At 34.6% G+C, this 27,805-nt stretch overlaps 1 pseudogene; it reads right to left on the bottom strand.

Annotated features, from left to right (window-relative positions):
- Positions 1–6,682: 6,682 nt before the first annotated feature.
- The window catches only part of LOC128921408 (Ig-like and fibronectin type-III domain-containing protein 2), a 28,388-nt pseudogene continuing 7,265 nt past the window's right edge, over positions 6,683–27,805 (bottom strand).

Below are 27,805 nucleotides of genomic sequence, written 5' to 3'. Positions count from 1 at the left end.
TATTCGAGGCTCCATACTACCATCTGAAATTACTTGTCGGATCGTTACAGGCATCTGTTTATTTGAGATGTGGTTTCCACAAAGAAACTGTCACATATAGGAATGACAAAAACTCGATGGATTCAATAATACCCGAATCCACTTGGAAATCAATCCTGGTCGAGATACATCGTAATAATAACCTGGTCGGTTATTCATGAAATTCTTTAGTATGGCTCACTCAGTAGATAGTAGATAAAGCTTTTAGTTAGACTCTTTACAAGTACATTATATAATACACTATAAATGTCACACCGTTATTGAAATAATACCCGAATCCACTTGGAAATCAATCCTGGTCGAGATACATCGTAATAATAACCTGGTCGGTTATTCATGAAATTCTTTAGTATGGCTCACTCAGTAGATAGTAGATAAAGCTTTTAGTTAGACTCTTTACAAGTACATTATATAATACACTATAAATGTCACACCGTTATTGAAATGTAATTACGAACTGAGTGACAGACTGACTACATTTTTGAATTATGAATTTCCATTACTCTTGGCGTGATATCATAGGCTCGCTTGTAGAAATAAGGTGCGAATTATATTATTTTAGTTAGAGCTGTATTTTATCTAAAATTAATTCTTCTTTTTCCGCCATGGCCGCAATTACCAAATTTTGTATTATTTACTATATCCAGTCCACATTGAATATCCATCACAACTCAAGAATGTCACTCATACGCCCCAGCACACCACAATACTCACCTCGTCCACTTCATCAGTTTACTTGAAAGAAAAAAAAACCGAATATCTTGCAAATGAATTTTTACATTTATTATCGTTCGTTGATTTGTACATTTCTAAGCAAATGCTTGTTTTACTTCGTAATTGCGCGCACACGCAAATATATACATACATCGTAACTATGTGTGTGTGTTTGAAAATTTACAACTAAAATTAAATCGCCACAAATTAAATTTATTCACACATGAAAGAAAATTAAGCAATATATAAGCAAACACCACAATTAAAAATAAGTATATAACAAAAACAACAAACAAAGTATTTGTGTGCATTGCAAGTTAATATGGTTAACTCACGCGAAGACCTTGATTTCTTTGACGGAGGCAAGAGCCAAGAGCAGCAAAAATTACAATTAAATTATAAAACAACATATGAACTACAGCAGCTACAAGAGCAAGGAGTTCAAATGGAAGTTGCGTTAGCGGCGGCGGCTTTATATGTTTCATAGGCATAAGCTCTTGGCCAATATTGGCCTTCAACCGTTGGAAAAATGTCAGGCATTCAAGCAATAAAGGGAAATATGTCGAAGGGAACAAAAGGAAATCTGTTATTAAACAACGCGGGCAACTTTATTTGAGTTTCACATTAGGGGCGTTCAAATATATTTTACGGAACAATTTATTTTTTTTTTATTGTATTCTCATGATGAAATTTTTGTTCAATGTTCAAAATTACATCAAAAAGTGTCTAAACAAAAAATTAAAAAAAAAAAATAGTAACTGTGTTTCATTGGAAATAACTATTATTTTATAGAAAAAATATTTTAGAACATCCCTAATATGCATAAACCAAAATGCACCGCTCGTTTTTTGCCCGCTCTTATGGCAGCTGCCAAGCATTCAATCATTGCTAGGTGATTAGTGCTACGATTTCGCTTTCATTTACATTCTTTCGCCACTTTACTAGCCTCCCGTGTTGTTGTAGCTGTTTGTTATTCATAGGTACCTACTCGTACATTTAACTATTGCTGCAAAAAAATGTATATCGAACCACCTCAGGCACCCATTTTGCTGCCGTCCAACGTTTTAAGCTTACACTTGTTTTATAATTGCTCCGCTGCTCGCCCTCACGATTCGGTTGCTTTTAACTGTCGGCACTTCCTTGACTACGCGCTGCTATTGCCCACTGCCGATGATCGCAAGACTAATGGCCATTGGCGTTGGTAATTAAAATTCGTAGGCCTGCAATAAATAAAAAAAGAAAGCGTGTGAGAGAAAGTGTTGGCAAAAGGAGCAAAGTGTGAGAGAGAGTGAGAGCAAGTGTGAGTATAAGATAGAGAGAGTAACAGAGTAAGAGTGAGGTGAAAGTGGTGACTTGCATGTGAACGTCGGTCGCAAATTTTAAAACAAAACAATAAAGATGACGGTTAATTTAATGTGGCATGGGAAATGATTGCAAGAAGAGAACTCGAGCATAAAAATTATAATGATAATAAATCACAACCTTTAGTTGTTTGGAATTCGCAATTATAAACGACATGCTTAAAGGCAATTAGTTTCAGAAATTAGTTTCAGAATACAAGTACAGTTTAGTAGGTTAGCGACAGTTATAGATAATTAACAGCAAGAATTGAAATAGGAGGTTCATTGAAGTAAAAAAATATTCAGAATTATGAACTTTTTTATAAAAAAATGTTCAACTTTAAGTTGCCTGTCCCTAAAATTCAAAAAATTTATATTTTATTTATATATTCATGTCAACTTACCCACTGCACTTTAACTCGTAAAGCGTCTGTGTATTGCAAATCCAATGGAAAGCATAACACAAAAGAACAAATACAACAAATACAACAAATGGCAACATGTCAGTATTGTTATACAAATAGCTAAAAGGAGTACACTTACAAATTTTTATATGCTAAAGATCATCGAGCTTTTACAACAACTCAAGCTTACTCACTTCAATCACATACTTACAAATTTGTTTTTTTTTTTTCATGAACTCTGATCTAGCTAGTAACATGGGGAATAGATAATCACCCAATTAACTTTCAAAAACAATATTGAAAATATTCGCCGGCAACTAATAATTTCAAACGACTTAAAATCTCATGGGATCTCTAAAACATGAGTTTGTATTTTTAATTGATGATACAAAAGGATCCTAAGATATTAATCCGTAAATTATCTGTTGGGAGTACAAAGCTATATTCACCATATATGCCACTTTGGAACTACATTTGAGCTTTCTTTACCTTTCGTTGATGATATTTTAATCTTATTATCTCTAAACTATGTTCATTTTCAAAAACTTCAAATCTCTTGAAACAAGTTCAGAAGTCAGTACTTCACACTCTATAAATCTATAAACCCGTGATAGCTTAAATGTGAATAAATGCTTAATTTGTTTGGCTTAAAATAATTTAGTTTAACATTTTTGGTTACCGGTTCACTGTATCGCGTATATTCTAAGCCTTTTTGTTAGTTATTCTAAATTGATATGCACATATGTCTATTCAACAAAAGTCCGTTACTAATTCGAGGGATTATTGGGCATGAATGCCAACCAAATTATTTAAAACCTAGTGATATCAAAATAAAATACCTGTAATGTATACAAAAAGCATAAAATTAAATTTCTTTTGTATATATTATTTGTATAGTTATATAATATACAAATGCCTGTGCATGCCAGCTGCAAATGTTAGAAAAAGTCAGACTAAATTAAGAGATAACATTATTTTAAAGTTATTGTTGTCATTCACTAAGCTGCAGATTTGTTGCAAAGTGAATACATTTTGTTTTTATTTTTGTTTTTGTTACTATTTGCAGTTTTTTATGTACGAAATGAGTTTTTGCGTGAATATATTTGTATACATATTCTAATTGACAGAGGTCTGATTTTACGATATGATATCACTACTTGTCCCGGTTTTGTTTAATGAAATCAGTTATGCCAAAAAGGAAAAAGAAAATATATGCAAATTTCGCTTTAATTAAATAACAAATAATATTCTGAATTAGTGATTTGTAAACTTGGATTTGATGCAAATTTTCCACGAATATTCCACAGTGATTCATTTAGTTGAGGTTAGATTATTTTAATTTTTTTATTTCTGAATTAGAAATGAGGTTATGCTAGAAAAATATATGAAAATGTATTTGTGGGTTTTAGTGCACAAAATTCGGTGTTTATTATTTTTCTATTTCTTAATGTCCTCACAAATATATTAAAATAAATTCAGACATCCTTGTCATTTTGAGTTGTTTGTTTACATCACGGAATACTCTACTTTTTATGTCTTCATCATCAATTTGTCTGCTGCTGTCTAAGCTATTTGTTAAGAATCATTTGGCTCGCTGCCAAAGTGTATTTTTCCTTAAAGTCTTCATTTAACGGTCTTTGTGTGCATAGCGGTGTGGCTCATTGGCATTAGTTAGCATTAAAATGTAATTTCAAAATGTATTTGCACAAGCGTATAAACAACCATATGAACTTTTATTTAATTTTGATTACAAAACATATTTATCGCATGCTATAAAAAGTCTATTCTAACCATATGAAGGCTTTGAAGTTGGATGGTTTCATGTTGGCTATTTGTTTATTTTAATTGAAGAAAGGATCTCAAATTCGAAGAAACAATAAGAGTAACCTCTAAACTGGCTTTGATTTGAACATAGTAAATTTTTCTTATGGCAATTGATTGAAAGGATTTGTATGACAGCGAAATTAAATATTTGAAAGAGTAAAAAGAAGCTTCTTTGTCGTCGATATATAGAAAGTATGATATGAAAAAATTAATAAAATCCTAACATAGTAGATGAACAAGAAAGACTTGCTTTACCTAAAGGATGTTTGAAAATTGTTATGAAAATATACCGGAAACTTTTCTACCTTAAATATAGGTCTATATATATTTTATTTATAGAATATCTTTAAATATTAATAAAAAGTCAATTCCATTGGGAGAATAGCTTTGATTGTGCAATTTTTTTTTTCGAAAAGTGGGCGTGGACTCGCCCCTATTGTTTTTTTCTCTCTAATTCCTCAAATTGCATAAATCAAATTTACTGGCATCCGATTATACACTATGATAGATTTAATCGGATAATAACACCGCCCACCCTCCATTACAAAGCAAAGGTTAAAACCTCAAAAACCTCAAAAACACTAAATTTTACAGAAGAAATTGCAGAAGGGAGCTGCACTAAGATTTTTATAAAAAATGTAAAACAGGTTTGGGATCGTCCACTTTTGGGTCGAAATCATATCTCAAGGACTACTTGACTGATTACAATAAAATTTGGAACATAATATGTTCTTTAGAACATAATATTCCCGCTAAAAAATTGGTGAAATCGGTTCACAACCACGCCGACCTTCCATATAATACTGTTTTAAAATCCATCTGAATGGTTCACTATATAATATAACCAATAAAGATATCGGAATAAAACTTTATACAAATACTGCACTTGATTACTATTCTCCGATTCTCGAAACCGATTCTCGGAATCGGACCATAACTTTTCGAGTCCGCAGATATCGAAGGCGAAATACTCAGTTCGTAACACAGTCGGTAAATCTCGCAGAAATTTATGATTATTTAGAGGAAATGTTTTTCTTTTAATAGTGGGTCTCTGTGCCAAAAATGAGTTAAACTGGGTCCTAACTTCCCCTAGCTCCCATATAACTAATTATAGGTTTTTCAAAAATATGGTGGGCTTCATTACGCTTCGATTAATATGTGATATACTTAGCAAAATTAAGTGAGCATATAGTCATGGATATAATTCAGAAATTACAGCAGCCTATATACTATAATACATACGATGATTTTCGTTATTCTAATGAACTTTTTGCCGAATATTTGGTTCAAATTGTATGTTCTTGTTCTTGTTGTATGTTCTTATAAAAAAATAAAATTGAATAAATAAATTGCGAGAGTATAAAATGTTCGATTACACCCGAACATTTTGATCGATGAATTTTTATAAAGAAGATATAATTTTAAAAACCATCATTCGAGTTTGAACTTCCTAAAGATCTAATAAAAATCATTATAAACCCAACAGTCCTTTTGCTAGCGATTTTACATTTTATATAACCTTAAGAATGTGATTATGAAGAATAAAGTAAGCAAACTACAGGAATATTATGTTTTTCTTTTTCATCTTTTTTTGGTTTAGTTTTTAATTTAAATTTAGTAGCTAAAAATTTACAATACATACATAATAATAATTGATATAGTAATACAATAAAGCAAATACACGTGGTTATACACATAAATAAATATTAATTAATGTTACAATTTTTTCGGTGTGCTTATGCGCGTGCGCTACCAACGTGCGTACAACAAACAAACAATACACTTGCTACTTAAACTAAGGATTAAAATCAACTGCACTTCACGCGACTTAAATTATGAGTGTGAATTATTATATTTTGTTTTTTTTTTTATTTTATTTTATATATTATTTTGTGATTTTTTTCTTTTTTTTTAAGCTAAGCTAGGTTTATTTTTTAAGATTTTTTTATTTTTGTTTTTGGAATTTTTTATACTTTAAGTTTAAATTACTTTACTTTGTAACTCACAATTTGTTATAGCATTTAATGCTTATTCACTTTTTTTGTTTTTTATACATTTTTATTTTTTGTTGCTTTTTTTTTGTATTTTTCTCTTCACTTGCTGCCTAGCATACATCTTCAGAAAGTTACGTATACGCCTAAGTGTGCTAGCATAATACAAATATAAATCCGAATATAAATAGCAACAACAGCTGCTAGCTACTAGTTTTTATTATTGTATAGGTGTGCGTGTGTTTTTGTATATGTATTTTTGGGCGTTTCTGTGTTATATTTTTGCTCCTGTTAGCTAACTGTTGCTTGTACCGCTAAGAGGAGTTTTTTCTTCTTTTGTTTTTATGTCTATTCCTTCTATTTTGTTGTTGTTGTATATCTGTGCGTCTGTGTGTGTGTCTTTGTTCGTGTTTTTGTTTGTGTTTGCTTTTGAGTTTTATTGCACAGTTTTTTGTTTTTGGCATTTATGGCACAAGTTTCTTGAATCCAGCACCTTCTTGGCCAAGTTTGAGCTCTTCATAAATTGTCGGATTTACTTCGTTGCATGGTGTGTGAGCGTCCGCATTTGCATCGTTGACGATGCCATCACGTTGCGCCGACAGGGCGGTGCTGCCGGAATGCGTGATGGCCGATGTCACTGTGGGCAGCTGTGCGATTTATTTTTTTTACAATTTTTTATTGCGAAACGGAAAAAATGCGAAAGAAGCAATAAACAAAAAAATATTTGTTGTTGTTGCCGCGTAGCATTCACACACCCAGCATCATCATCGCCGAGGCGCGTAAGAGCCAGCGAGGGCTAAGTTCGGGTGTAACCGAACATTTTATACTCTCGCAATTTTTTTATTTAACTTTATTTATATTATATAATAAACAATTTGACCCACATATTCGTCATATATATTATATAAAGTCCATTGAAAGTTGGAAACCATAATATTAGGTTAGAAGCACCGAGGTCCTCGTGTTCGATATATGGGGCCTTAAAAACCTATGGTCCGATTTCATCGATTTTTAGAATGGGGCTGCCACACTATTAACATAGTATTTGTGCAAAGTTCTGCACCGATATCTTCACTAGTACTTAATTTATATATTGTAAAGTAAACGATTCAGATCGTCTTTAAAGTTCTGGTATATAGGAAGTAGGCGTGGTTGTGAAGCGATGTGGCTAATTTTCACAACATATCATTGGGATGGAAGGAAACTATTACAAACCAAGTTTCATTGAAATCGGTCGAGTAGTTCCTGAGATATGGTTTTTGACCCATAAGTGAACGACGACACGCCCATTTCCCATTTTGTAAAAAAATTTCAGTGCAGCTTCCTTCTGCCATTTCTTATGTGAAATTTGGTGTTTTTGATATTTCTCGTTAGTGAGTTAACGCACTTTTAGTCATTTTCAACCTAACTTTTGTATGGGAGGTGGGCGTGGTTATGATCCGATTTCTTTCATTTTTGGACTGTATTAGGAAGTGGCTAGAAAAAACGACTGCAGAGTTTGGTTTATATAGCTTTATTGGTTTGCGATATATATACAAATAACCACTTCCCCAAAAAAATTACATCCAAATATGCCCCTTCATAGTGCGATCCTGCATACCAAATTTTATTTCCATAGCTTTATTTATGGCTTAGTTATGGCACCTTATGTGTTTTCGGTTTTCGCCATTTTGTGGGCGTGGCAGTGGTCCGATTTTGCTCATTTTCGAAAGCAACCTTCCTATGGTGCCAAGAAATAAGTGTGCCAAGTTTCATCAAGATATCTTAATTTTTACTCAAGGTACAGCTTGCACAGACGGACGGACGGACGGACGGACGGACAGACAGACATTCGGATTTGAACTCCACTCTTCACCCTGATCACGTTGGTATATCCAACTCGTTTAGTTTTGGGTGTTACAAACAACCGTTATGTGAACAAAACTATAATACTCTCTTTAGCAACATTTGCGAGAGTATAAAAAAAGTAAGCGTATTGAATGGTTACGGAACAATGGTGCACGCCAGTCGATTTATGCCAATAGGGTGAAAAAAAAAAATCGTGTTCAAATATATGGCAGATTAAAAATAGCGCGAGAGAATGGAATAAGGTATTATTGGTTGTTGTATTTTATTTTATTTCATTTCATTTCATTTCATTTCATTTCATTTCATTTCATTTCATTTCATTTCATTTCATTTCATTTCATTTCATTTCATTTTATTTTATTTTATTTTATTTTATTTTATTTTATTTTATTTTATTTTATTTTATTTTATTTTATTTTATTTTATTTTATTTTATTTTATTTTATTTTATTTTATTTTATTTTATTTTAAGTATTATTAGTATTTGTTTAAATTAATGTATTTATATTTTTCAAATTCAAATTTCAATATTTATATCCGCGCATAGTTGCCAAGTTAGTGTTGTTTGCCAAAGCGCTGTTTGTTGTAGATTTTATGATTTTATTTACGTCGCCATTTCATCTTTATCGATGATAAAGAATTGTTGTTGTTGTAGTTCGTTCGTTGACACATCCATAAGTCGAATTTTAGCCACACATATGCAAATACATACACAATCCACGCGCAAGTGGCAAAAACAAAAACAGCTGCGCAGCATCTGCGTTATTAGTAGTGGTTGATGCAGTAGTGATGGTAGTTGTTGCACATATAGCATAGTAAAATAAATTGAATAAAGGAATGCGGGGAGACATTGTGTCATTTCATTGGCCCAGCCACGCAAACAAATACACGGAACATGAAAGAAAGATAAACAGGAGGAAAAAGAAAGAGAACAGAAAAATATTTATTAAAATTAGTTTCAAATTGAAGTATTTATACAAGTACATAAATACACACGTATGAATATATATAGTATGGGTAAATAAAAAATATGCAAAGTGGATTAAAAATTGCAAAAACAAGAAAAATAACTCGCTTTAACATTCGCACATACCCATACAAGGTTGAGGATAGTGGCATACATGCAACTTAAGGGGGATCATACATTTTGAAAGCAAACTGTTTGCTAATCATTTAAAAAAGATGGTGAGCTGCTTTCAATTTAGAACTTTTGGATGCTAAAAAATTATTATCTAAATTTGGTTTAAAATTTTTTTAATAAAAAAATGCATTTATTAAAACTTAAATTTTAGATTAAATAAATTTAAATGTTTAATTTAATGGTATTTCTATGCAGAAACTATTTCTAAATTTAGTTATAACACATACTGAGAATACCATGTGAGGTTAGATTCCCCATAAGCTACTCTGCCACATGGACTTATTGTACTTAAACAATAAAAAGTTTATAAATAATGTTTTATGTGGTTTATATACAAAACATAGAAGCTTTACTTAAAATATCTTTTTTAATATAAAAAAATTATTATTATTCAAAGATAATGTATTTCTTTTTTTAACAAATTTGTTAAACAAATTGTTTTTATTTTTGAAATTTCAATTTTTAATTTGCAAACTTTTTCAACTTTTCTACAGTTTACAGTTACAGTAAATTTTCACTGTTAATTTTAAAATATCTTATATTAATTTCAGTTAAGCCATTAATCTATTTTCTTATTTTTTTTTTGTTTCTTGGCGCTTACATTTCTCCTACATGCTTCACGAACTTATTATCCATTACTTTTAGAAGCCTTTTAAGGGATCCACGGAAAATAGTACATGCGTAGGACGCCTCTTTAACCACTACACACGTTTTTCATAACTAATTTTTAATTATTTAATTTTTGAACCCTCATTATATGGAATATTTACTTTATTTATAACATTGAATTATTTTTAATAATATATTTCCTTTTGGTTTTTGTTTTTTTCCTATCTTTTAAAATGTATTTTAATTTTAAATGTTTCGATATTTATCAATTTTTTTCCAAATATAGATTTTTTAGTTAATAATTAAATTTATTAAATTTATAAGAATAAATTCTAAACACACTCAAGCTCAACTTTGAAATATTTCTAAATTTTACGTTAGTAGAAATTAAATATATGTTCTTTTCTTTAAATTTTAATTATTTGATTTTATGAATTAAACTGTATATATTTTTATATAGTTTTTGTTTTAAATACTATGATCATAATTAGTTACCATATTTAAGCCATATTTCTTCTCAATTAATATTTGAAATATTTTAAACCACCCTAATACCATTATGGTAAGCACTGCACACCACTAATGCTAGTCAAAAGCACTATATTCCAGGTCAATACTGGGTTACTCTACGGCAGATACCAATATAAATATGAATATATATGTGTACACACTCATATACATATATATATATATACAAATCCACAAACACATAAATATTTATGTTTCCGCTTTATACACATGCACACTAGCACTTTCAAAAATACATACACACATGTATGCCTCTGCGTGCGAGTGTGCCCGCATCAATACAATATATCCAGGTGTCGTTTATTCCCGCTGTAAGTTATGTAAATGGGCTTAAGCGGCCAGTTAAGCTGCTGCAGTTGCAGCTTTAGCATTTACGCAAACAAAGTCAAATATTGCAGTTGGGAATTACTCACAGAGGGGGATTTGCTGATTTTTTTTACATTTCCTATCTTTCCTGGTTTTTACGGCATTAATAAAAGTGAAAAAAGGCTTGAGCTCACACACTTCGTCGGCCATTTGTTTTCGCTTTACTTTTTTTACTCCGTCTCGCTTGCATAAGCAAAGTGAAAGTGAAAAGCATGGAATTTATTTTGGGGATTAGCAAATAAATATTCATTGCGTGTATTTGTTGCAAGAAAAAATTGGGATGGATGTGGATAAAATATATTCAAAAAATATATATAATTTTTTGAATTTCGGAGATATTAAAAGAAAATGTTTATGGAATAGAAAGAAGAAAGGGGAAATATAATTTTTAATTAAAATTTAATGGCATTAAAGAAACAACAACAAAGTAGAGGGAATAATTCAACTGGTATATTTGGGCGTAGATATTTTTGAAAGCTATTAAGTGGTTGAATTTGTCAGTTACTGAATCTAGACCCATCGATGACAAATTATGCAGTTATGCAACTCTGACTAAATTTTCATCATTTCTGAATTGCATTATATACTCCAAACGGAATCTCAAATCCCAATTTGGATAAATTACTACATTACAGAGGATTTCATATTAATTTCATTAAAAACCCTCAAGGTGTCGCCAGTGTCAAATAATAAACGAATATTGTATTTATTGACCGATTTTACTTTCAAGATGTATATTAGGAAGAGAAGGGGAGCCAATTGGATATCCAAGAGAGTGGTTGAATTATTCCCAAATATTTGGATCGAATAGCTGATCTAATAACATTGTACTTTTTTTTTTGCAAAATTTGAAGAAACCTTCATCCCGACCAAAACCAAATAATAAGCAGACATTGAATGACATTGTGACTTTTCGATTATCAAATTTTTGTCTTTATTTTAAGTTATAATTTTCCAATTTTCCGAAAATCACTGAATTTTTAATATTTTATTTTGTTCAAAATTCCAAATTTAATTCCAAACACATTTGCTTTTCTTACCATTAACTTGCTTATATGCCATTATCTATCCACCATTACCCAAAATAACCTCAAACAATTATCCAATTTCAATACCAACACACACAGATACTTACGATCCCCCAATATAACTAACACATCAAACACACATCTACAAACATATAGTATAATTTAAATTTTAGAACACACCACCGCCACCCGCACTCACCTGAACTTGCTCCAGTCCGCGTGTATATGTTGGATTCTCAAATGCCACACCATTAACAGCCTTACCGTTACGTGCACGATGACGCCGATAAAATACAATGGCCGCAGCAGCTAATAGCACAGCCAAAATGCTGGCCACAATGCCACTGACGGTGCCGACAGCATTCGAATATGTTGTCGCTGAGGTGACATGATGATCGCCTAGCGTGAATTTAATGGGGTCGGTGAGAATGCTGGCGTCTGAAAGTCAAATTTAATGTGGTCATTGATTAAAAATTGTTGTTGGTATTTGTATGATACAATTTATATATGCAAGTTCTATAATATTAGATATATTTTATTAAAAAATCATTAGCAAACTCACCAAATGAATTGCCAGCTTTCACCACGAGCTCATAGAGCACATCCTTCTTTAGCCCATTTATATTCATCGTGGTGTCCTTCACATCAATGCGTCTGATTTCGATGTTATTTTGCAGTGTTGTTGCATTGTAGGTCATGCCATCACCACTGGACTCACTCGAGTCGCTTGCCAGTATGGCTGCTTCGTGGTAAAATATCCGATAACCTTCGACAACGTTGGGGTTCTTTTGTGGCGGATCCCATCTGAGATATTTAAGAAGGAACAGTGGGAAATATTATAAACCGATCGAAGTTAAAAGGTGGCGATCCACAAAACAGTCGAGAACCGGAATGAACACGGAACTCGAAACTGAATTTTCAGTACCTTATCACCTTAAACTGCATCCCTAACCCTAACACTAAATATCTTCCGACATTGTCTCGGATTATACTCAATTCCCCATTCTTCAGATTACTCACCTAATCATCACTTCATTGTCCGAAACAACGCTGACAGCAATATTCTCCGGTGGTCCCGGCAGTTTATCCCTATTCATCTCAAAGCAGCCCACAATTTTACGTGAATACTGTATGCTACAGATCTCCTTCGAACGCACCGCATCACCGCGACACCAATTCAAAAACTTTCTCGGCACATTCGCATCCGCACAACAGCTGCGATGATCCGAACCGTCCGCCGCGCATTTCATCAACTTATCAAAGTCCACAATACACTCGGGTCTGTCGGCGATAGCTTCGATGTCGACGTATAACTACAAGCGGCACGGCAGGCCATCGATACATTCATTTGACATTTGCATTTGACGACAACACTCTAAGACATTGCGTCCCAGCGCGTGGGTCGTGCGTATACGCACAGAAACCGCCGACGTCGCAGAGCCGAACGCATTTTCCGCATGACAGAAGTAATCACCCACATCCGTTGCCAACATTTTATTGATGCGCAGCGACATTGTGTAGAGATTTGTGTGTGACTCATTCATCTTGGTGGAGATATCGAAGTGACCGCCCTGTATGACTGGCACACGGCCATCATGGTCACGCTAGATGTCGATGTCGGTTTCGCATCGACTGTGCAACGCAGCTCCACCTCATCGCCCAGAGAGGCGACTGTGATGCCGGCAGCGGCAATTTTTGGTGCATCTACAATAGAATAGTAGAGATAGAAAGTATACAAATTAGTATTGAGTAAGGATTAAGCTCAAAAACTCCGTCTCAAGCCTTTCGTTACTCACAGCAAATATTAACTCTTCTTGTGGCCTGCATAGGCACACCATAACCATTGTCTGCATAACAAGATATGTGCTCCATGTCAGCAGTGACATTGTGTATAACTGTAACCATGTGTCTTGATGTGTCCTGACGCACCAAATGGCCACCGACGTGAGTGAAATGGTAGGCGCTGGATTACCCAAAGCTAAGCAAAGTATAGTCATGGAACCGCCTTCGGGTATATTGTCTGCAGGGTGTACTGTGGGTGGCTGTGGATTATACAAATTATTTAGGAGGTACTTTCGTAGACAGTCTTTGGTCCTATTGAAATTTTTTACTTACATCAACAAATGCCGGCAGCGCTGGATCGGTCCAAGCCACCAGCGTTTCGGAAGGCAGTGATGTTGAATGTTCACCAATTGCTTCGACGTAGAGTATATGTTATGAGCTGGGTTTGAGATTGCTCATGCGAAGCCATGCCACTTTAGTTTCGATTTTGTTGAATCTCTCTGATTTCATCGGTTTGTGATAGACTCTAGGACAGGAGGTCGAAAGGGAAATAATCATATATTATTATTTGAGATAAGGTCCAGTCCGAAACTCGAAAAAATCCATGGAAATATTTCAACACTGAAATCAAATATCTTGGGGGCTTTCATAAGGATCCGTTGAAACCACTATTTTGCGTCGCACAAACTGATTTCTATAAAATATCACTTCCTTTTTGTTACTCTCAATCTGTCATTCATCCATTCATTTCCACTCACCTGTAGGTAATCTTCTCATGCGGATGCGAATATTCTGGTGGCTACCAAGTCAATTGCATCCAGGTCGCGCTGTGTGATGTAATCGACAGCGAATGCTGCGGCGATGGTGCACCGTAGGTATCATTCTTGATTGTGGCTATAAATGAAATGAGAAAATATGTGTGTTTTGTCAGTCAGCGAGACCATAAAAGCGGGTTTATTTACATATACGCTCGTATAGTTGAAAAGACCAAAGCAAGCGAAGCTTAGATTAGTGAAAATAAAATTTAAATTTCCAAATATAACCATCCGAAAAATACATCACAATGAGCCAACCAATGTCATATGCCAAACCTCATTTGGTCGACTAATACTCTCGCATATTGTACATAGGTACATATGTCTGCATAACTATTTAAGTGTGTGTATGGTATAGTTACCCTGCAAGAATTTTTTGTGTATCATTGTGGTAGTAATCTGTAAATGACTATTTTATAACTATTTTTCTATTACCCTAAAAGCTTGCCACCAGTTTAATTAGGTAATAGATTTACATTTTAAACTGATTTTGCTTCGGCAAAGACTTTCTTCATTGCTTAAAAACTGCTCCAATCGAACTAATTATTTATATTATAGGATATATATATATATATATGAGATGTCGATAACTCTCTGTAACTTTCCGTTAGTATTATTTAAGTTACAATATAAAATGATTCCACTAGAAATTGGGAGGCTAAAGTAGTGTCTAAATAGACTAAAATTTGAAAGTTTCAAATTTCTTGGTGACAGTCCAAGTGAATCTGAACCTAATCACCAGCATTCGACGGCGATTAATAGGATTAGAAGAAGTTTAGATATGAGGACTTACAAAAAATAAGGTCCGATAAAAAAGAAGAAAATAATAGTTTGGAACCTAAACTCATGAAATCCGCACTAGTTATAAAATCAAGTTAAATTTTTCCTACAGGGTATGTACCAAAATGTGTGAATATGCATTTTCATTTAAGTTTCTATATATGTAAAGGTACTATCTAAACCACACTCACCATTCTCATCATCGGTGGTATTGATCAGCAACATTGAAGATGCGCTGTACCATAACGTCCGCGCGTCACCACCATGATGCGATACAATGCGTGCGGCTCCAAATTCGTCAGCGCAATGCTGGTCTCATTTGTGGTCAATTCCTGTATGCAGCAAAGCCAAATTGGGAGAGAGCGCGCATCAACCAAGCCAACCAGTGTGGGTTGGGTGATTAGGCAATGTATTTGTAGTTGGGCGTTTGGTGCGTAGCGCATTGTTGGTATATTTCGGTGGATGGGCGGTTTTTGGTCGGCGATTCCACGGTTCGTCGGTTGGCGGTCAGCAACGCCATATTTTCCATTAATAGCGAAGCAACCGTAACAACAGCAGCAACAATAGCACCACAACGGCCACAGCCATCAATACAATATATCCAGGTGTCGTTTATTCCCGCTGTAAGTTATGTAAATGGGCTTAAGCGGCCAGTTAAGCTGCTGCAGTTGCAGCTTTAGCATTTACGCAAACAAAGTCAAATATTGCAGTTGGGAATTACTCACAGAGGGGGATTTGCTGATTTTTTTTACATTTCCTATCTTTCCTGGTTTTTACGGCATTAATAAAAGTGAAAAAAGGCTTGAGCTCACACACTTCGTCGGCCATTTGTTTTCGCTTTACTTTTTTTACTCCGTCTCGCTTGCATAAGCAAAGTGAAAGTGAAAAGCATGGAATTTATTTTGGGGATTAGCAAATAAATATTCATTGCGTGTATTTGTTGCAAGAAAAAATTGGGATGGATGTGGATAAAATATATTCAAAAAATATATATAATTTTTTGAATTTCGGAGATATTAAAAGAAAATGTTTATGGAATAGAAAGAAGAAAGGGGAAATATAATTTTTAATTAAAATTTAATGGCATTAAAGAAACAACAACAAAGTAGAGGGAATAATTCAACTGGTATATTTGGGCGTAGATATTTTTGAAAGCTATTAAGTGGTTGAATTTGTCAGTTACTGAATCTAGACCCATCGATGACAAATTATGCAGTTATGCAACTCTGACTAAATTTTCATCATTTCTGAATTGCATTATATACTCCAAACGGAATCTCAAATCCCAATTTGGATAAATTACTACATTACAGAGGATTTCATATTAATTTCATTAAAAACCCTCAAGGTGTCGCCAGTGTCAAATAATAAACGAATATTGTATTTATTGACCGATTTTACTTTCAAGATGTATATTAGGAAGAGAAGGGGAGCCAATTGGATATCCAAGAGAGTGGTTGAATTATTCCCAAATATTTGGATCGAATAGCTGATCTAATAACATTGTACTTTTTTTTTTGCAAAATTTGAAGAAACCTTCATCCCGACCAAAACCAAATAATAAGCAGACATTGAATGACATTGTGACTTTTCGATTATCAAATTTTTGTCTTTATTTTAAGTTATAATTTTCCAATTTTCCGAAAATCACTGAATTTTTAATATTTTATTTTGTTCAAAATTCCAAATTTAATTCCAAACACATTTGCTTTTCTTACCATTAACTTGCTTATATGCCATTATCTATCCACCATTACCCAAAATAACCTCAAACAATTATCCAATTTCAATACCAACACACACAGATACTTACGATCCCCCAATATAACTAACACATCAAACACACATCTACAAACATATAGTATAATTTAAATTTTAGAACACACCACCGCCACCCGCACTCACCTGAACTTGCTCCAGTCCGCGTGTATATGTTGGATTCTCAAATGCCACACCATTAACAGCCTTACCGTTACGTGCACGATGACGCCGATAAAATACAATGGCCGCAGCAGCTAATAGCACAGCCAAAATGCTGGCCACAATGCCACTGACGGTGCCGACAGCATTCGAATATGTTGTCGCTGAGGTGACATGATGATCGCCTAGCGTGAATTTAATGGGGTCGGTGAGAATGCTGGCGTCTGAAAGTCAAATTTAATGTGGTCATTGATTAAAAATTGTTGTTGGTATTTGTATGATACAATTTATATATGCAAGTTCTATAATATTAGATATATTTTATTAAAAAATCATTAGCAAACTCACCAAATGAATTGCCAGCTTTCACCACGAGCTCATAGAGCACATCCTTCTTTAGCCCATTTATATTCATCGTGGTGTCCTTCACATCAATGCGTCTGATTTCGATGTTATTTTGCAGTGTTGTTGCATTGTAGGTCATGCCATCACCACTGGACTCACTCGAGTCGCTTGCCAGTATGGCTGCTTCGTGGTAAAATATCCGATAACCTTCGACAACGTTGGGGTTCTTTTGTGGCGGATCCCATCTGAGATATTTAAGAAGGAACAGTGGGAAATATTATAAACCGATCGAAGTTAAAAGGTGGCGATCCACAAAACAGTCGAGAACCGGAATGAACACGGAACTCGAAACTGAATTTTCAGTACCTTATCACCTTAAACTGCATCCCTAACCCTAACACTAAATATCTTCCGACATTGTCTCGGATTATACTCAATTCCCCATTCTTCAGATTACTCACCTAATCATCACTTCATTGTCCGAAACAACGCTGACAGCAATATTCTCCGGTGGTCCCGGCAGTTTATCCCTATTCATCTCAAAGCAGCCCACAATTTTACGTGAATACTGTATGCTACAGATCTCCTTCGAACGCACCGCATCACCGCGACACCAATTCAAAAACTTTCTCGGCACATTCGCATCCGCACAACAGCTGCGATGATCCGAACCGTCCGCCGCGCATTTCATCAACTTATCAAAGTCCACAATACACTCGGGTCTGTCGGCGATAGCTTCGATGTCGACGTATAACTACAAGCGGCACGGCAGGCCATCGATACATTCATTTGACATTTGCATTTGACGACAACACTCTAAGACATTGCGTCCCAGCGCGTGGGTCGTGCGTATACGCACAGAAACCGCCGACGTCGCAGAGCCGAACGCATTTTCCGCATGACAGAAGTAATCACCCACATCCGTTGCCAACATTTTATTGATGCGCAGCGACATTGTGTAGAGATTTGTGTGTGACTCATTCATCTTGGTGGAGATATCGAAGTGACCGCCCTGTATGACTGGCACACGGCCATCATGGTCACGCTAGATGTCGATGTCGGTTTCGCATCGACTGTGCAACGCAGCTCCACCTCATCGCCCAGAGAGGCGACTGTGATGCCGGCAGCGGCAATTTTTGGTGCATCTACAATAGAATAGTAGAGATAGAAAGTATACAAATTAGTATTGAGTAAGGATTAAGCTCAAAAACTCCGTCTCAAGCCTTTCGTTACTCACAGCAAATATTAACTCTTCTTGTGGCCTGCATAGGCACACCATAACCATTGTCTGCATAACAAGATATGTGCTCCATGTCAGCAGTGACATTGTGTATAACTGTAACCATGTGTCTTGATGTGTCCTGACGCACCAAATGGCCACCGACGTGAGTGAAATGGTAGGCGCTGGATTACCCAAAGCTAAGCAAAGTATAGTCATGGAACCGCCTTCGGGTATATTGTCTGCAGGGTGTACTGTGGGTGGCTGTGGATTATACAAATTATTTAGGAGGTACTTTCGTAGACAGTCTTTGGTCCTATTGAAATTTTTTACTTACATCAACAAATGCCGGCAGCGCTGGATCGGTCCAAGCCACCAGCGTTTCGGAAGGCAGTGATGTTGAATGTTCACCAATTGCTTCGACGTAGAGTATATGTTATGAGCTGGGTTTGAGATTGCTCATGCGAAGCCATGCCACTTTAGTTTCGATTTTGTTGAATCTCTCTGATTTCATCGGTTTGTGATAGACTCTAGGACAGGAGGTCGAAAGGGAAATAATCATATATTATTATTTGAGATAAGGTCCAGTCCGAAACTCGAAAAAATCCATGGAAATATTTCAACACTGAAATCAAATATCTTGGGGGCTTTCATAAGGATCCGTTGAAACCAGATTTGAAACAGATGGGAATGTATCAAAATGGAAAAACTTATTCGAGTATTTTGAGGCTCGTTCAATCAAGTATGCCACGAAATTAACGAAAGGGTCAATTGAAATATGGCTCATGACTAAGCAACTCACTGATGCCTTCATCGAGTCGGTGATAGATGAAGAAGGATATTTGAATTGGAAATCTAGTGATAATCCAAAGTGATATAAACTGAAACACGATGTTCTTGTGGTTAGCAAAGTTGAGACTTCTTTCAGCAACTTGGTCGACTAGTATTTATCAGGTTTTATAGAACAAGTCATAGTAGTTAACCTTGGGTTCTTAATATCGCTTTCACTTTATAAGTCAGTCTCTTTTAGGGTAGTACTGGCGAACTATGTCTGGAACTTTCGATTATTTTCAAATTTCAAGATCAAAAGCCACTGAATTTCAAAATATCGTTTAAACCCCACTTAGATTACTATGAATACCTTGTCGAGTTACTTTATAGGTGTCGGACTCGATGTCGTTCTAAACATCAGGGGTATTGGTTAGTGAGATCTACCTTCAACTATTTAGGTATCTTTTTTAATCCAAAATCAGTTGTGGATCACTTAACCATAATACTATTTTGCGTCGCACAAACTGATTTCTATAAAATATCACTTCCTTTTTGTTACTCTCAATCTGTCATTCATCCATTCATTTCCACTCACCTGTAGGTAATCTTCTCATGCGGATGCGAATATTCTGGTGGCTACCAAGTCAATTGCATCCAGGTCGCGCTGTGTGATGTAATCGACAGCGAATGCTGCGGCGATGGTGCACCGTAGGTATCATTCTTGATTGTGGCTATAAATGAAATGAGAAAATATGTGTGTTTTGTCAGTCAGCGAGACCATAAAAGCGGGTTTATTTACATATACGCTCGTATAGTTGAAAAGACCAAAGCAAGCGAAGCTTAGATTAGTGAAAATAAAATTTAAATTTCCAAATATAACCATCCGAAAAATACATCACAATGAGCCAACCAATGTCATATGCCAAACCTCATTTGGTCGACTAATACTCTCGCATATTGTACATAGGTACATATGTCTGCATAACTATTTAAGTGTGTGTATGGTATAGTTACCCTGCAAGAATTTTTTGTGTATCATTGTGGTAGTAATCTGTAAATGACTATTTTATAACTATTTTTCTATTACCCTAAAAGCTTGCCACCAGTTTAATTAGGTAATAGATTTACATTTTAAACTGATTTTGCTTCGGCAAAGACTTTCTTCATTGCTTAAAAACTGCTCCAATCGAACTAATTATTTATATTATAGGATATATATATATATATATGAGATGTCGATAACTCTCTGTAACTTTCCGTTAGTATTATTTAAGTTACAATATAAAATGATTCCACTAGAAATTGGGAGGCTAAAGTAGTGTCTAAATAGACTAAAATTTGAAAGTTTCAAATTTCTTGGTGACAGTCCAAGTGAATCTGAACCTAATCACCAGCATTCGACGGCGATTAATAGGATTAGAAGAAGTTTAGATATGAGGACTTACAAAAAATAAGGTCCGATAAAAAAGAAGAAAATAATAGTTTGGAACCTAAACTCATGAAATCCGCACTAGTTATAAAATCAAGTTAAATTTTTCCTACAGGGTATGTACCAAAATGTGTGAATATGCATTTTCATTTAAGTTTCTATATATGTAAAGGTACTATCTAAACCACACTCACCATTCTCATCATCGGTGGTATTGATCAGCAACATTGAAGATGCGCTGTACCATAACGTCCGCGCGTCACCACCATGATGCGATACAATGCGTGCGGCTCCAAATTCGTCAGCGCAATGCTGGTCTCATTTGTGGTCAATTCCTGTATGCAGCAAAGCCAAATTGGGAGAGAGCGCGCATCAACCAAGCCAACCAGTGTGGGTTGGGTGATTAGGCAATGTATTTGTAGTTGGGCGTTTGGTGCGTAGCGCATTGTTGGTATATTTCGGTGGATGGGCGGTTTTTGGTCGGCGATTCCACGGTTCGTCGGTTGGCGGTCAGCAACGCCATATTTTCCATTAATAGCGAAGCAACCGTAACAACAGCAGCAACAATAGCACCACAACGGCCACAGCCAATCAGTTCGGCATCAATCGATTAATGCATGCAATTGAAAATTTGAAATTGAAATTGGAATTTTTAAAATTGTATTGTTTTCTCAGTGTGTATGTATGTCTATATGTGTGTATGAAATTTGCTGCTGTTACAATAGCATGAATACCAGTAATATGGTTGGTTTTCAATTTTTGACGAATGCGCGCGAAAAATTTGTTTTTGTTGTTTCATTTTTCGTTTCTGCGTACGATTTAGTTTTCGGTATTTGGTGGCGGTGGAACCAATTATTTCGAAGCATTTAATTGTTTGAAGAATGTCAAATTGTCGGAATTGGCACGCAGTGTGTGTGGACTATTCTTAGATACATAAAAAAATGTAGGGTTAGAGTTAATCTGAAAATGGTGATCCCAAATCCACTGTAATACCACTAATAAATGAAAAACCAAAAAACCATTATACTCTCGCAATTTAATGATGTAATTTTATAAAGATAACACAAGTTGACCCATATATTTGGTATAAAGTTCAATAGAATAACGAAAATCATCATAAATAGTATATGGGGACTGAGGTAATTCCTAAGCCGATTTCACTTGTTTTCACCACCAAGATACAATGTATCGAAGACTATACTCTCACTTAATTTAATATTATTTATAATTAGGTATATAGGGTCTGGGGGAAGTTATGACGCGATTTTTACCATTTCAGGTACAGAGAGAAACTGTTATAAGAAAAAAATTCAGAGGGAATGAATTACATTAAAATATCTGAGGGATTTACCTATATTTTCGGTGAAAAATTAACCTTAGGCACTGAGTTCTTCATGTTCGATATCAGGGGCCTTGAAAAGTCATGGTCCGATTTTGACAATTTTTCCACAAGTGATGTCACAGCTCAAATACAGTATTTGTGTAAAGTTTTATTCCGCTAGCTTCATTGGTTCCTTATGAATACATTATAAAAAAATGAACGAATCAGATGGAATTCAAAATTGAGTTATATGGGAAGTAGACGTAGTTGTGAACCGATTTCGCCCATATTCCACCCGTGTCATCAGGGTGTCAAGAAAGTTTTATATACCGAATTTCATTGAAATCGGTCGAATAGTTCTTGAGATATCTGAAAATGGTGATCCCAAATCCACTGTAATACCACTAATAAAAGAAAAACCAAAAAACCATTAAAAAAAATGTAATAAGCAAATATGTGTTCTATGTGTCCGATGGTATAGAATAGTTGCTATATATTTCCTTAGACTAGCTTTTCATTTTACCACACACTTGTAGCACAAATACATGTCTATTTGAAGAGAGTTACATAATTATTTTCATTGCTTTGTATTTACTCCGGAAAAAACGCGAACAAAACCTACAAAAACAACAACAACACTTAACATTGAACATGCTTAAATCTTAAAAGCGTTTGACAGATATTAGCCGTAGTAGCAACAAGCGGCGGTGGCAAATTGACTCTCCGGCAAGGGTGCACGTTTCAACAACTAGTTATTGACACTGCTGCCTCAGCCATAGAGTCTTTTATTGTTGTTGTTATGTGTTAATATTTTCACGCTTAATGACAGCAGCAGCAGCGCGCCAACATATGACACACATAAACGAGTACGCGCAGTGCAGCGTGCATCAAACAAGCGTCGAAAGCAATAAAAATAATAAATTTGCCAAGTTTCGGCACTTAAATGCACACAAAAGCGCTCATTTAACGCCTGAGTGTGTGTGTTAGTGTGCTTTTAATGTGCCGCGCATGCGCAAACGGCTACTTGCCACAGCAGTATGCCATAACGTTCCGCAAATTCGTAACTAAGTCAATGGCAATGTACAACTGTGCCCAATTCAATGGGCATCGCGCTTTGTAATGACACCTGCTTTTAATGCGTCTTAAACAGATCTATATATAGTTGTATGTATTACCTAACATACATATATATGTATGTGATAGAGTTGGCAACTGAATTGGATACTAAATTGAGGTTTTATTGCAAGCGATTAAGATGCAAAATGTTAGTTGGATTATCTACATTTAGCTAATAAATTTAATTGACATCTTATTTCGTTAAGAAGATTTGAAGAAAAGTCAAGAAAGAGGGAGATGATATTGAATTTAGTTATTTGTGTAGTAGAGATTTCTCAAAATACTTTCATTTGATACCCATGTTGCAATATTTTATTTTATCAATTTGTTTGATTGTAAATTGAATAGAACACAACCCTGCATTGAAATATTTGACATCTATTTTTTTAACGATTTTAAAGTTTAATCGATCATATGGTAATATTCCATTCATCTATTCTATTTTATTGATTTAAAATATTAAACAGGTGGATATTCTGCTAAAAATAAGCCTTTATAAGTTTACCATATTGTAATATTTAGTGATGATGTATGGCTTACTTTCAATTACTAAAAAAGATAAATAAATATTTTAATTTTGTAATGCCCTGAAAGTTCGTAGAAGAGTTATTTCGAAGCTATGGGCAGCTACGATTATTTCGAGAGTGCTGATAGCGACCCTGCGACACTGATCAGCCTTAATCAGTTGACTCTTCCCTATTTTCTTTCCTTCTCTCTGACTCTCACTCTTCCTCACACTCTTCTAACCTTGACATCCTTTTAGAACATCTGTACTTATTAGTTTTCATATTGATGCACTTAAGTGCCGTAGAATTGTACTAATCCGTGTAAGCGCTTGGGTAAATATATAGGAAACGCGCACGCATAAACATCGGGAAAATATTAAATTCAAATACATATTTGCTCGCAAATGGCTGTGTAAACTAAACATTTATCATGAAGCTGCTGAAGGGCGAATACAATTTACATTAATCGATATAAGAAGATACATATGTATGTAGCACCACACTTACGAGCATATTTCAATAGAAAAGTTATTTATGCGTATAAAATATCCGTTATACACGCCTGTTTTGTGTACTCGCATAAGCCTTAAATTATGTAAATTGTATCGTGAGTAGCAGGAGCACTAAAAGCAGTACGCTGGTACATAGTTCCCCACTTCATTAGCGGTGAATGCAAAAAATTGGCAGTTAGAAGCCGAATCGAAGCTGGCTGGGGAGACGCTGTAGCATAAAATAGCGTAGCACAGCATAACATAGCATATCAGAGCATATCGATGTATAAAAGTTCTACCGCATCTGTTAATTATTACAAACATGAATGTGTATAATATAAGCATTAAGAACAGGTGGCAACGCAGCGTGGACTAGCGTGACTATCAGCTAGCGTAGACAAGTAGGGAAGGCGAGTGGAAAGCGAGTATTTGTGTTCAATTTGGAGCAGACTTTGCTCATTGGCTATTGGCTCATTAATATTTTGTGGAGAGAGTGAGCGTGCTGTAAATTTTAATTACCTTTATAATAATGACATATAAGTCATTTGCTGCGTGAAATATTGCGACCGAAGCCCTCGCAGTAGCTTTCTTGATGATCTTAGGAGTAGGAATTATAATTGGTATGAGAGCTTGACGTTTGAAAACTTTCAATGCTGAAAAGCACGGACATTTAAATGACGCTTAGGCATCCGAATTAAAAGAATCTCTGCTCACATCCACCTGCCGCCTTTCAATTATATTTTAAACAATTAATACAACTTAATTTTACTTGTACAAACAATTTAAATTGCGTTATGAATACTACAATTTTCCACAATTTTATTGTTATTTATACGCCTTCGCATATGGCTAAATCTCACTGATGAAAATAGCTAAATGTAATGGACTCTGATGTATATAAAGAGAAAGAAAAGCGACAACAAAGTTAATACGCAAGCAAATTTATGAATAAATAATGTTAGATTTGTTAGCGCTTACTTGTTAAAATTTTTTTGAAGAGGTTACGTATACGCCAGATTGGCTACTTTTATTAATTTGCCTCTGCTCTGGTTGTTTTCTGCATGTGATTAAGCTGTTGTGATGGAGAATTCACGAAAGCAAATAGCACATATCACTGCGTGATGGGGGAAATATACAACAACTTCAATCAGTGGTTTGTAAACAAAGTTATTTAGCTAAGTTTATACATTAGGGTGGAGCATTTTCGGTTTGGAAAATTTTGAGAGGAATTTATTGTTCATTTTAAACTGCAACTTATGAAACTGAAATCGTTTTGAATTTACTTTTCATCATTTAACAAAAAATTTCACTTTAATAATTGAAGAAGGCTTAGAAGGTCAAAAACTGTAGGAGCTTTTTGTGAATAAATACTTTTATAAATAAATACATATTTTTTTCTAATTATTCTTTCTTTCCTCTAAGTAGTGTAAATTTTTTCTTCAAAAAAATACTGACCCACCCTAATAAAAAACTACACTTGATCATTTTCATTTAATATATGCATATAAATAGCGCCATCACATGAATCTCACCAATTATTTTCACAGTCAACTGTCGTTTTTGGCATCAACTTGTTTTCCCTTTTACACACGTAGTCAGCTATGAATATATATTTACACAAATCCCTTATAGACCTTAACGATTTAACGCAAATTTATTGTGTTGCGCCGAAAATTTGTAAACTCATTTCACTGCATGGTGCTTGTGAAAAAGAGTCCAGCGCGTATTTACATTGACAAAGCACCAATTAATTAACAGCTGAAAGCTGTACTAATGACGAAAATATATATAAATACAAAGCTGCGGAATAGTTATGGGTTGCGCTGTAACAAAGGGTTATAGCTTTACTGGCATATGGCTTAAATATGTATATATATGACTATAACTGTATAAAGAAGGGGTGTTCAAAAAATAATATTATAGTAATTTTAGATTTTATGAAAAAAATAGGTTTTGGTTCTTTCAGCGATTTCTTGTATGCTTAAACCTAAAACGGCGGGCCTTTAAAGATTCTCTTTATTTTTTTGAAGTAGCAAAAAGTCAAACGGAGTAATATCTGTCGATATGGAGGCTGCAGCATCGTTAGAGTATTGCCTTTTAAATTTTTAAATTCCCGTTATTTTTTTAACACACCTCGTAATATGAATTCAATGAAAAATATATTCTTCTTGTCCATAAAATTTTTTTATAGGCAGCAGTGGTTCCCAAACAACTAACAGACCATTTCAACCGAAAAATTTCGAACTATCATTAGCTGCAGTACCGTTGAAGCTATACATTTGAGTAGCAGTAGCAATTTATTTTTATAGCTAAGTATTTTAGAAATGTGAAACAAAAAAAACAATAAAAACAACAAACAGCAATATGAGAATCCTGCTCGAAAAGGCGCTTCATCAAACGAGCACAAAAAGTTTCAACATACTTTAAACAAGCACCAACAACACAACTACACAAGCAATTTAACAACACTTGCGTCAATAGCGCACCATCGCCGTCGCAATCATTACCAACCTCAATAGAAAAGCTATTAAGAGCGCTGTTCCGCAGCATATGCGCTACGCGGTGAGTAAACATGAACATACCACACATACAATTGAACAGAAAATGCTGTTTACATATTCAAAAGCGAAGGATATTGCGAAATGTGTAGGTTTGTTTAACCATGTACATATCTAACGGCAAACTATATGTACAAGTACAAGTAAACTATCATAGAAATAATATAAATATTATAGCAAAGCGCCGAGAGAGTGTTAGTTGAAACATAACAGCAGCAGCAGTAATAATAACAGCATCAAACAAAGACAGTAATAAGTTGTGAAATAACAACTAAAACAACAATATTGTCAATATTTATCTATTTTCATATTGTATGTGTGTGTATATTTTCGAAGCATGCAAAGGATAGTTGCTCGTATTGTTTTCTATTAAGGGTTGCTCGATCGGTTGGATTTAAGATACGTATGATTTAAAAAAATTAATTCTAAAAGAGCTTGTTTCAAAGTTTTACAGGCATATGTTACATCGGAACATGTAAATTTTGGTGAAAATGTTCATAGGAGACAAAGAAGTGGGTTTCAGACTTTGGGATACGATGTAATATATTATCGATAGTCTCCGTTTTATAACAGCAATAATCGAGAAATGGTTTGAGCTTGCGTCATTCAGAGAACACCAGAAGTAAAAAAAGAAGAAAAAGTCAAAGACGTGCGATTTTTTAATTGACCCCTGGACCCCTATGGAATATATAAACATATGTAATGATAACTTAGATAAGCTTCGAAAACACAGATAGTCGATTAATAAAACGGATCCGCTTTTATATTTGGACCATGACTGTCACCTCAAAAACATTTTCTAAATTGTTTGTGAATGTTTTGCCACTACAACAACAACATATGAAAATGTTTTGAAGATACCGCTGAGCATTGATCTCTCACAACACACCAAAGATTAAGAAACAGTTAAAAATCTATTT

The sequence above is a fragment of the Zeugodacus cucurbitae genome, chromosome 4, assembly GCF_028554725.1.
Source record: "Zeugodacus cucurbitae isolate PBARC_wt_2022May chromosome 4, idZeuCucr1.2, whole genome shotgun sequence".
Classification (NCBI taxonomy): domain Eukaryota; kingdom Metazoa; phylum Arthropoda; class Insecta; order Diptera; family Tephritidae; genus Zeugodacus; species Zeugodacus cucurbitae.
The sequence above is the reverse complement of the archived record's forward strand: the minus strand, read 5'-3'. Positions and strand labels throughout refer to the sequence as shown.